Source organism: Trachypithecus francoisi, unplaced genomic scaffold (assembly GCF_009764315.1).
Source record: "Trachypithecus francoisi isolate TF-2019V2 unplaced genomic scaffold, Tfra_2.0 Lachesis_group5, whole genome shotgun sequence".
Lineage (NCBI taxonomy): Eukaryota > Metazoa > Chordata > Mammalia > Primates > Cercopithecidae > Trachypithecus > Trachypithecus francoisi.
In genome coordinates this window covers 58,847,168-58,857,838 of record NW_022681470.1, presented here as the reverse complement: position 1 = coordinate 58,857,838, position 10,671 = coordinate 58,847,168, and positions in this window count along the sequence as shown.

Below are 10,671 nucleotides of genomic sequence, written 5' to 3'. Positions count from 1 at the left end.
GGCGGCGCCTGTAGTCCCAGCTACCTGGGAGGCTGAGGCAGGAGAATGGCCTGAACCCGGGAGGCGGAGCTTGCAGTGAGCTGAGAGACGGCCACAGCACTCCAGCCTGGGTGACAGAGCGAGACTCCGTCTCAAAAAAAAAAAAAAAAAGAAAGAAAGAAAATTAGCTGGGTGTGGTGGTACATGCTTGTAATCCCAGATACTCAGGAGGCTGAGGCAGGAAAATCTCTTGAACCCGGGAGGCGGAGGTTGCGGTGAGCCAAGATCATACCATTGCACTCTAGCCTGAACAACAAGAGCAAAACTCCATCTCAGAAAAAAAAAAAAAAAACTAGTCGGTGTGGTGGTGGGAACCCGTAATCCCACCTATTCGGGAGGCTGAGGCACAAGAATCTCTTGAACCTGAGAGGTAGAGGTTACAGTGAGCCGAGATTGTACCACTACACTCCAGCCTGGGTGACAACGAAACCCTGTTTCAAAATAAACCCCTGAAGAATCCTTATCTATCATTGTTTCCCCATATATTTACTTTACCATAATTTACCACCCTAAAAGTCCAAACCCCTTTTCCTTTGTCTACTAATTTGTCCACAATTTATCACCCTCTGTTAAAATGGTACATTAGCCCCAAGTCTAGCTGCTTCTTTGGGTTTTCATTTCTTTTCTGTGTAGGCCCCATGCATATAAAATTAAAAACATCGGCTGGGTGTGGTGGCTCATGCCTGTAATCCCAGCATTTTGGGAGGCTGAGGTCAGCAGTTCACCTGAGGTCAGGAGTTTGAGACCAGCCTGACCAATATGGTGAAACCCTGTTTCTACTAAAAATAGAAAAATTAGCCAGGCTGTGGTGGTACATACCTGTAATCGCAGTTACTCAGGAGGCTGAGGCGGGAGAATCGCTTGAATCCCAGAGGCGGAAGCTGCAGTGAGCCGAGATTGTGCCTGTGCGACAGGGGGAGGCCCTATCTTAACAACAACAAAAAGGCCGGGCGCGGTGGCTCACGCCTGTAATCCCAGCACTTTGGGAGGCTGAGGCGGGCAGATCACCTGAGGTCAGGACCTCGAGACCAGCCTGACTAACATAGAGAAACCCCGTCTTTACCAAAAATACAAAATTAGCCAGGCATGGTGGCGCATGCCTGTAATCCCGGCTACTTGGGAGGCTGAGGCAGAAGAATCACTTGAACCCAGGAGGTAGAGGTTGCGGTGAGCCAAGATGGCGCCATTGCACTCCAGCCTGGGCAACAAGAGTGAAACTCTGTCTCAAAAAAAAAAAAAAAATCAAAAATATTGATTAACTTAAATGCCTTTTCTTTTGTTAATGTGTCTTTTTTCAGTTTAATTCATAGTCCCCAGCAACAGAACCTAAGACAGTGGAGAAATTTTACATTTCCTGCACTTGTCTTAGTCCCTGAGCTTCTTGAGGACAGATATCCCACCTCCATTAGCTTCTTGGCCTAGTCCCTTATCTGCCAGTTAGTATCCGGGGTCCCTTGTGGGAGACCTGCAGCTAACTGAGTTACAGGGGGTGGATTAGGCATGGGAGAGGGAGCCACAGCTGCTATGGGCTGGGAGCTGTGGACTGTGAATTTAGCAGAGGTGGGACATGTGGCCTGGAATCCAGCGGACTGCGGGGGTGGCAACAAGGCAGCTTTCCCAGCTCTAGTGAAATACTCCACTGGACTTTGGCACTACAGGCTGGTGGTAAGTGGCAGGAGGCAGTGAGCCATGGACCTGAAGGACCTTGAACAATTCCTTCTAGAGCTGAGAGACAGCCTGGGGCTGAGAACAAAAATCACAGAGCTAGCAGCCCATATGGATGACAGATGATATGACCTGGGGAGACAACCCTAACACTCCTTGGAGGTTGGGAACCCTTTCACCAGAGGAAAGGTGTAGAGGAAATGAGAGAGCCTTCCCCGTAAAGATCTGTTGAAGAAAACCACCGTCACCAGAATATGCATAGGTCTTTGGCAAAGGACAAGTAAAGATGAAATCTGTACGCAGTGTGCCTAATGTACCTCTGTCACTTTATCTTTGGTTTTCCTGATACATTCAATGTTGGAATAAACTGAATCCTAATTTTTGACTTGAACAACAACAACAAAAAAGATGAAATCCAAGTCATTGTGTCCCAGGACATACAGAATCAGGTGTGGGGACTGCAAGGCCTGGTCACAGGCATCTCAGGCACAATGCAGGAAGCAGGCTAAGCCAAAAATTCTCCACTGCAGCCACCCTGAGCCTCCGCCTTGCTCAGCAGGACCCCATAAAGCAGGTCCCCAGGTGGTCTTAGAGCTGAGCCTCTGTGTGCTAATCTCCCGTCCAGAGAAGCTGAGCAAGACTGGGACCCCCAGCACGGGAGCAGGGTTGACACCTCTTCTACTCCTCTGGAGGGAAGGTGGTACAGATTCAGCAGGGTGGGAAACTGAAGGATTTCCTGTTTGAGGTCATGGCCTTCCGGTGAAGAAGACAGCAAGATCATCTGATGAGAGTCAAGAGATGCAGGAGCTGCAGGAGACGGATGGAGGAGTGATGGAGGGAATGGGAGAAGGAGCCGACCAGGACAGTGACCCGCCGAGATGGCTGCCATGGATTGGTAAAGTCACCAATGAACACAGCTGTGATCTAAGCATCCAGCAAAGGGCTGGGCACACAGTGAGTAGTTACTACATATTTGTTGACTGAGTACACAGTCATCATTGTTGTTGAAAGAGACAGAAGAGATCAGGTGGAAAACACATCTTAGGTGAACTTGGTCAGTTAATCCTCTCGTGGCAGAGGAAACTTCTCTGAGTTGAGGCACACCTACCCAAGTCCTCTGCCCCTACCCAAACTCCTGACTCTGACCTGCCTAAAATAAATCTGGGGGCTGCAAATGGCCTGGAGGCTGGACACTGGTGTTTCTCTTCCTCTGGGACTCAGGCTCTGCCTCCTGACTCAGACTTGCCTCATCTGACACCTGCGTCCCTTGCCTAAGTCTGCCTTTCCCCCTCACTCCTTCCAGAAACCCAAACTCCAGGTTCACTCTTGCTTCCTCAACTGACCTGACTGTGGAACAAAGTCCAGAGAGAGGCAGAGCCACCCAGGGCGCCCAGTACCGCCACCTCCTCGTGGGCACCATGTCACAGTGGGGTCTCCCATCAAGGCAGCTAGCAGCTCAAGTGTGGATCTTATTGCCAATTCTACTCTGTCTCTCTCTAGACCTCAGAGTTCTGCTGGGAAATGCCCACTAAAGATAAAGAGTCTTTGGTCCTCTTGCCTCTGAGGGCTTGAACACAACTTCCTGGCACTCCCTGGGCAAGGTAGCCCCCCCAGAGCCATCCCATCCTTTTGGAGTTGGCCAAGAATTCCTGGCCCAAGGCAGCAAGAGCCTGGCAGCAGCACAGTCATGGAAAGGAACAGAGCTTGCTCCCCAAGGGCCTGAAACACCTGCCAGTACTGCCACCCGCTCTCCACCCCCAAGAGCTCTGCCCAACCTGTCCTACAGGTGTGTCTGGATCAGGGCCAGTGGGGCCCAGCACCCAACTCATTTACGGGAAGGGAGGATGTAAACAGAGGACAAGGGGCAGACAGAGGGCAAAGGCAACCCGGGTTTCTTGTTTGCACCTCACTTAGCTCAGAGGCTGCCCACATCACACCCAAGGGGGCTGGTACCCTGGGATCTGGGACCTGCCCACCAAAGGGCAGCATGCAGTGCCATGAGTTGCCTTTATTTGCCCTCCACCTACCAGCCTTCAGGCCATTTGCAGACCCGGATTTATTTTAGGCAGGTCGAAGTCAGGAGTCTGGGTAGGGGCAGATGCCTCTGGTAGGTGTGCCTCAATTGGGAGAAGTTTCCTCTGCCTTTATTTTACCATCCCACCACCCCCTGGTCCCTGTTGCTGGCACTGCCCCTGGCCCGCCTGTCCTCCCTCACAGCATGGTGTTAGCCTCAGACAACTCCTACCCATTCAGCCTATAGCCAGGATGCAACTAGAGAGTGGCAGGTGCTGAGACATTGGATAGAGTTCACCACACGGCCCATTCAGGGGAGGGAGGCACTTTAGCTTTCGTTTTTCCACTTCAAGGAGTCAAGAGAAGGCAGGGGATAGAAGGCCAAAGGACATTTGGGAGGGCCTCAGCAATTATCAGGTGGGAACCCAGGTAGAGTGAGAATACCACCTGCCTCTCAGGGTTAATCCATGCAGGATGCTTATGAGTACTTGGGCCATAGGAAATCTTAAAAACTCCATGCAGTTGGCCAGGCACAGTGGCTCATGCCTGTAATCCCAGCACTTTGGGAAGCCGAAGTCGGCGCATCATGAGGTTCAAGAAATCGAGACCATCCTGGCCAACATGGTGAAACCCGGTCTCTACTGAAAATACAAAAATTAGCTGGGCATGGCTGCATGTGCCTGTAATCCCAGCTACTCAGGAGGCTGAGGCAGGAGAATCGCTTGAACCCGGGAGGCGGAGCTTGCAGTGAGCTGAGATGGTGCCACTGCACTCCAGCCTGGCAACAGGGCTAGACTCTCTCTCAAAACAAACAAACAAGCAAACAACCATAACAATAAAAAACTCCATGCAGTCAACAAATCTTTTCTTTCTTTCTTTTCCTTCCTTCCTTCCTTCCTTCCTTCCTTCCTTCCTTCCTTCTTCTTTCTTTCTTTCTTTCTTTCTTTCTTTCTTTCTTTCGGAACAAATATTTATTATTTATTTTGTCTCACTATGTTGCTCAAGCTGGTCTCAAATTCTTGGGCTCAAACGATCCTTCTGCCTCAGCCTCCCAAATAGCTGGGATTGCAGGTGTGAGTCACCACTCTGGCTAACACATATTTCTTGACCATCCATCAGGTTCCAGGTACCCTTCTAAGGGCTGAGATACATCAGTGAACAAAACAGGCCACTGCCTGCCTATATTAGCCTCCATTCTAGTGGGGGATAGACATGAAACAAGGTGAATACACACATATCTCACACATTAGATAATGATGAATGCTGGGGAAAAAGAGGAAGCACAGGAGGTGTGTGGAGGGGTTGCCAGGGAGGTCTTCCTGCCAAGGGATTATTTGAATAAAGACCTGAAGCCATTGAGGAACAGATCCTGGTGAACGTGGAGGGGAGGATTGGGGCAAGCAAAGAACAGTGCAAGGCATTGGGGTGGGGCCGTGTGTGGCATGCTAGGAGGACAGTGAAGAGGCTAGCGCTGCTGCAGGAAGGGAGGGAGAGGGCAGGGAGGAGGATGTCCAACACGGACCCTGGTACCAGTTCCCCCAGGGCCATGTAGGGGATCAGTGTATGCTCTAGTGAGAGGGGCACCTTGGAGCACTCTGAGCAGAGGAGAGTCATGGCTCACTCATGATTCGTGACTTAGCTGGATCACTCTGGCTGCTGGGTTAGATAATAATACATTCTTAGTAAATGTTGATTTTTTTTTTTTTGAGATGGAGTCTCGCTCTGTCACTCAGACTAGAGTGCAATAGTGCGATTTCGGCTCACTACAACCTCTGTCTCCTCAACTCAAGCAATCCTCCTGCCTCAGCCTTCCGAGTAGCTAGGACTACAGGCATGCACCAACACACCCAGCTAATTATTTTGTATTTTTGGCAGAGACGGGGTTTCACCGTATTGCCCAGGCTGTTCTTGAACTCCTGACCTCAGGTTATCAGACCGCCTTGGCCTCCCAAAGTACTGGGATTATAGGCATGAGCCACCACCCCTGGCTAAATGTTGGCTATCAGTTTTGAAATTTTTTTTTTAGGCTGGGCGCGGTGGCTCAAGCCTGTAATCCCAGCACTTTGGGAGGCCGAGGCGGGCGGATCACAAGGTCAGGAGATAGAGACCATCCTGGCTAACACGATGAAACCCCGTCTCTACTAAAAAATACAAAAAACTAGCTGGGGGAGGTGGCAGGCGCCTGTAGTCCCAGCTACTCGGGAGGCTGAGGCAGGAGAATGGCGTGAACCTGGGAGGCAGAGCTTGCAGTGAGCTGAGATCTGGCCAGTGCACTCCAGCTTGGGTGACAGAGCGAGACTCTGTCTCAAAAAAAAAAAAAAAAAAGAAATTTTTTTTAAATTGTGGTAAAATATACGTATCATAAAATTGATCATTTTAACCATTTTTTCCCCCCGAGACAGAGTCTTGCTCTGTCCCCCAGGCTGGAGTGTAGTGGTACGATCTTGGCTCACTGCAACCTCCACCCCCTGGGTTCAAGCAATTCTCCTGCCTCAGCCTCCTGAGTAGCTGGGATTACAGGCGTGCACTACCACATCCAGCTAATTTTTGTTTTTTGTTTTTTTTTTTGAGACAGAGTCTTGCTGTGTCGCCCAGGCTGGAGTACAGTGGCCAGATCTCAGCTCACTGCAAGCTCCGCCTCCCGGGTTCCCGCCATTCTCCTGCCTCAGCCTCCCGAGTAGCTGGGACCACAGGCGCCCGCCACCTTGCCCGGCTAGTTTTTTGTATTTTTTAGTAGAGACGGGGTTTCACCGGGTTAGCCAGGATGGTCTCGATCTCCTGACCTCGTGATCCGCCCGCCTCGGCCTCCCAAAGTGCTGGGATTACAGGCTTGAGCCACTGCGCCCGGCCTAATTTTTGTATTTTTAGTAGAGATGGATTTTCACCATGTTGGCCAGGCTGGTCTTGAACTCCTGACTTCGTGATTCACCCACCTCAGCCTCCCAAAGTGCTGGGATTACAGGCCTGAGCCCCCTGCCCAGCCATAACCTTTTTTTTCAGGGGGGTGGGACGGAGTTTCACTCTTGTTGCCCACGCTGGCGTGCAATGGTGCAATTACGGCTCACCGCAACCTCTGCCTCCTGGGTTCAAGCGATTCTCCTGCCTCAGCCTCCCGAGTAGCTGGGATTACAGGCAGGCACCACCAGGCCCGGCTAATTTTTTGTATTTTTAGTAGAGACGGGGTTTCTCCATGTTGGTCAGGCTCATCTTGAACTCCTGACCTCAGCCTCCCAAAGTGCTGGGATTACAGGCATGAGCCATCACGCCGGCTGGCATAACCATTTTTAAATGTATAGTTCTGTGGCATTAAGTACAGTCACATTCTTGTGCAATCATCATTCCCATCCATCTCCAGAACTCTTTTCACCCTCCCAAACTGAAACTCTACCTGTTAAACAGTAACTCCCCATGCTCCCTCCCCACCATGAGGCAACCACCATTCACTTTCTGTTTCTATTAATGTGACTGCTATAGGCACCTCCAGTAAGTGAAATGATGCAGACTTTGTCCTTTGGTGTCTGGCTTATTTCCCTTAGCTATTAGTTTTTTTTTTTGAGACAGAGTCTCGCTCTGTCACCCAGGCTGGAGTGCAATGGTGCGATCTCAGCTCACTGCAACCTCCACCACCTGGGTTCAAGCGATTCTCCTGCCTCAGCCTCCAGAGTAGTTGGGATTACAGGCACACGCCACCATGCCTGGCTAATTTTGTATTTTTAGTAGAGACGGGGTTTCTGTATGTTGGTCAGGCTGATCTGAAACTCCCAACCTCGGGTGACCCACCCACCTCAGCCTCCCAAAGTGCTGGGATTACAGCTGTGAGCCACCATGCCTGGCCTAGTTTTTTCTTTCATTATGAAATTGGAAGAACGATAGTTGCTTTGACTACCTCAGAATTGTCATGCGAAGACCCAAGGAGGTGACGAACATGAAGGTGTTTTATAAATGGTGAAACCCAATCCAAATGTTAGAATGATTGCCATGGTCATTATTCTGCCCAGGCAGAGCTGCCCAGCTGGCGGTAAGGTAGGGCATGTGGCATTGGGGGGATTTCTGAGCCTCCTTCCAGACATTAAAGGGACAGTGGTGGGTCACCAAGTGCCGGGCAAATGAATGACTGCTATCTGTGGGGCAACAGTTTGGTGGTTGTTGGAAAGGGCCTCCCTTGGCTGGGGCGGGGACCTGGGGTGCTGACCCTAATGAGGGGCAGGGAAGCCAACTCCTCCTACAGCCACCTCATGCCAAGCGTCCCTCACCAGTTGAATCTGAGTTGCTCACCGTATACCCCTGCCACACTGCAGAGTGGCAGAGCTGCCCACTACACATTTCCCTAAAGCTACTATCACCCTAGTTCCAATCCAGGGCAGACATCCCCGAGAGCAACTGTCACAGTCTCTGACCTCAATTCTATTGGATACGAGTGTTATCTTAGAGATATTCCCTGGGATTTGAGGAGGAGAGGGAGAACTGAACCCACTCTGGGCCAGTGAAGGAGGGGCTCGGTGAAGTTTTCCTGGAGGAAGTCACCAAATATCGCTTTGCCCTCTTCTCAGTAATAACAACAGTAGAGCAGCAGAAGGAGAGATGGCATGTGCCGCACAGCAAGCTTTACGTGCATCACATCCATTAATCTCACTAATCCCACAAGGCAGGGACCCAGCACCCTCACTTTACAGCTAAGGAAACTGAGGCTCAGAGAGGTTCAGCTACTTGCTCAAGGTCATACAGCTCTAGGTGGCAATGCCGGGATGAAGTCTGAGGTCTGCTGGCCTCCGCAGTCTGCACTCTGTTTTTCTTTCTTTCTTTTTTTTTTTTTTTTTGGTTTGAGACGAAGTCTCACTCTTGTCCCCCAGGCTGGAGTGCAATGGCACAATCTCAGCTCACTGCAACCTCCGCCTCCCAGGTTCAAATGATTCTCCTGCCTCAGCCTCCCAAGTAGCTGGAATTACAGGCGTCTGCCACCACATCCAACTAATTTTTGTATTTTTAGTAGAGACGGGATTTCACCATGTTGGCCAGGCTGGTCTCGAATGCCTGACCTCAGGGGATCCGCCTGCCTAGGCCTCCCAAAGTGCTGGTACTACAGGCGTGAGCCACTGTGCCCGGCCTGCACTCTGTTAATACTGCAGGCTGCTTCTGAAAGGCAGGGCTGCCCAAGCTGTGGCCAAGGGCACTACTGGTGGTTCCTAAAATGAGCTTAGGTGGCACATGGCCAAACATTTCTAAACATTTAATAGGTGTTAATTGACTTTAATGTATGCTAGGAAAGTGATAACTAGTACATCAAACCTTTGGTGAGACAGAGAGATATAAAGTTTCCTTTGGAATTACATTTAAGTAAAATACGCTGACTTTTTAAAAAGTTCTCGCCGGGCGCGGTGGCTCAAGCCTGTAATCCCAGCACTTTGGGAGGCCGAGGCGGGCGGATCACCAGGTCAGGAGATCGAGACCATCCTGGCTAACACGGTGAAACCCCGTCTCTATTAAAAATACAAAAAACTAGCCGGGCGCGGTGGCGGGCGCCTGTAGTCCCAGCTACTCGGAGGCTGAGGCGGGAGAATGGCGGGAACCCGGGAGGCGGAGCTTGCAGTGAGCCGAGATCGCGCCACTGCACTCCAGCCTGGGCGACACAGCAAGACTCTGTCTCAAAAAAAAAAAAAAAAAGTTCTCAATTCGTTTCTAAATTCTTCCAGGTATCACAGCAAAATGTTTTGTTTATCAACTTGAAGGGCTGAATTGTGGTAAGAAAGACATAACAGTACCATTTTAACCATTTTGTCCATAGAAATCAGAAAAATAATTTATTCCAAAAGATAGTTTGGTGTAATTCCGTTGGGACAGAGCTTCCCTCTGAACATGCTCTCCTGCTGATCCCCAGCTGGTATCTTGTCTGTCTTGCAGCCATTTTTAAACCCTTGGTTGATTTCCATGTTGTGAGACGGTAGGAGCCATCTTCAAAACCACAGATTCCAAGGAAGGACTAACATATTTATCAGAAGAGCAGCATCTTCTACCCCAAAAGAGTGTGTTAACATTGTGCAGAGTCAGCACAGGTTAGGTTAAGTAGGCACATAATTCACCAAAGTGTAAAAAAAAGTGAAAGAAGGCTGGGCGCGGTGGCTCACGCGTGTAATCCCAGCTCTTTGGGAGGCCGAGGCGGGAGGATCACGAAGTCAGGAGTTTGAAACCAGCCTGGCCAACATAGTGAAACCTCGTCTCTACTAAAAATACAAAAGATTAGCCAGGCGTGGTGGTGGGCGCCTGTAGTCCCTGCTACTCGGGAGGCTCAGGCAGGAGAATCACTTGAATCCGGGAGGCAGAGGTTGCAGTGAGCTGAGATCGCATCATTGCACTCCTGCCTGGGTGACAGTGCGAGACTCCATCTCAAAAAAAAAAAAGCGAAAGAAGAAATACAGCATTGTTGAATAAGATACTCAAATGCAGTGTGAACATTTAAGGTGGCTGATGCCCAAAATAAGCAAGTCAAGAAAGGTGATTTGGATTTGGAGGTGATTTTGCATGTGGAAGGAATTATCTTCCCACGACCTTAGTGAGTACTGTGGAGCATATCTTCATCCTTACGGTCAGATGCTTCAGATACCAGATGGTTTCATTTCTCAACTGTGGTCCAAAGAGAAGGTTGAGTTGGGCCAGAGTTGCCAGAATTGCAATCGGCCAAGTTTACTGCTTTATTATAAAGGATATTACAAAGGATACAGACAGAGAGATGTGTAGGGCAAGGCATGTGGGAACGGGCGTGGAGCTTCCACACCCTCCCTGGGCACACCACCCTCCAAGAACGTCCACGTATTCAGCTGTCTGGAAGGTCCCATAATGCCACAGAACTGTACATTTAAACGTACAGTTCTGTGGCATTAAAGTATAGTCACATTATGGAGGCTGAGCACGGTGGCTCACGCCTGTAATCTCAGCACTTTGTGGGGCTGAGAATCACTT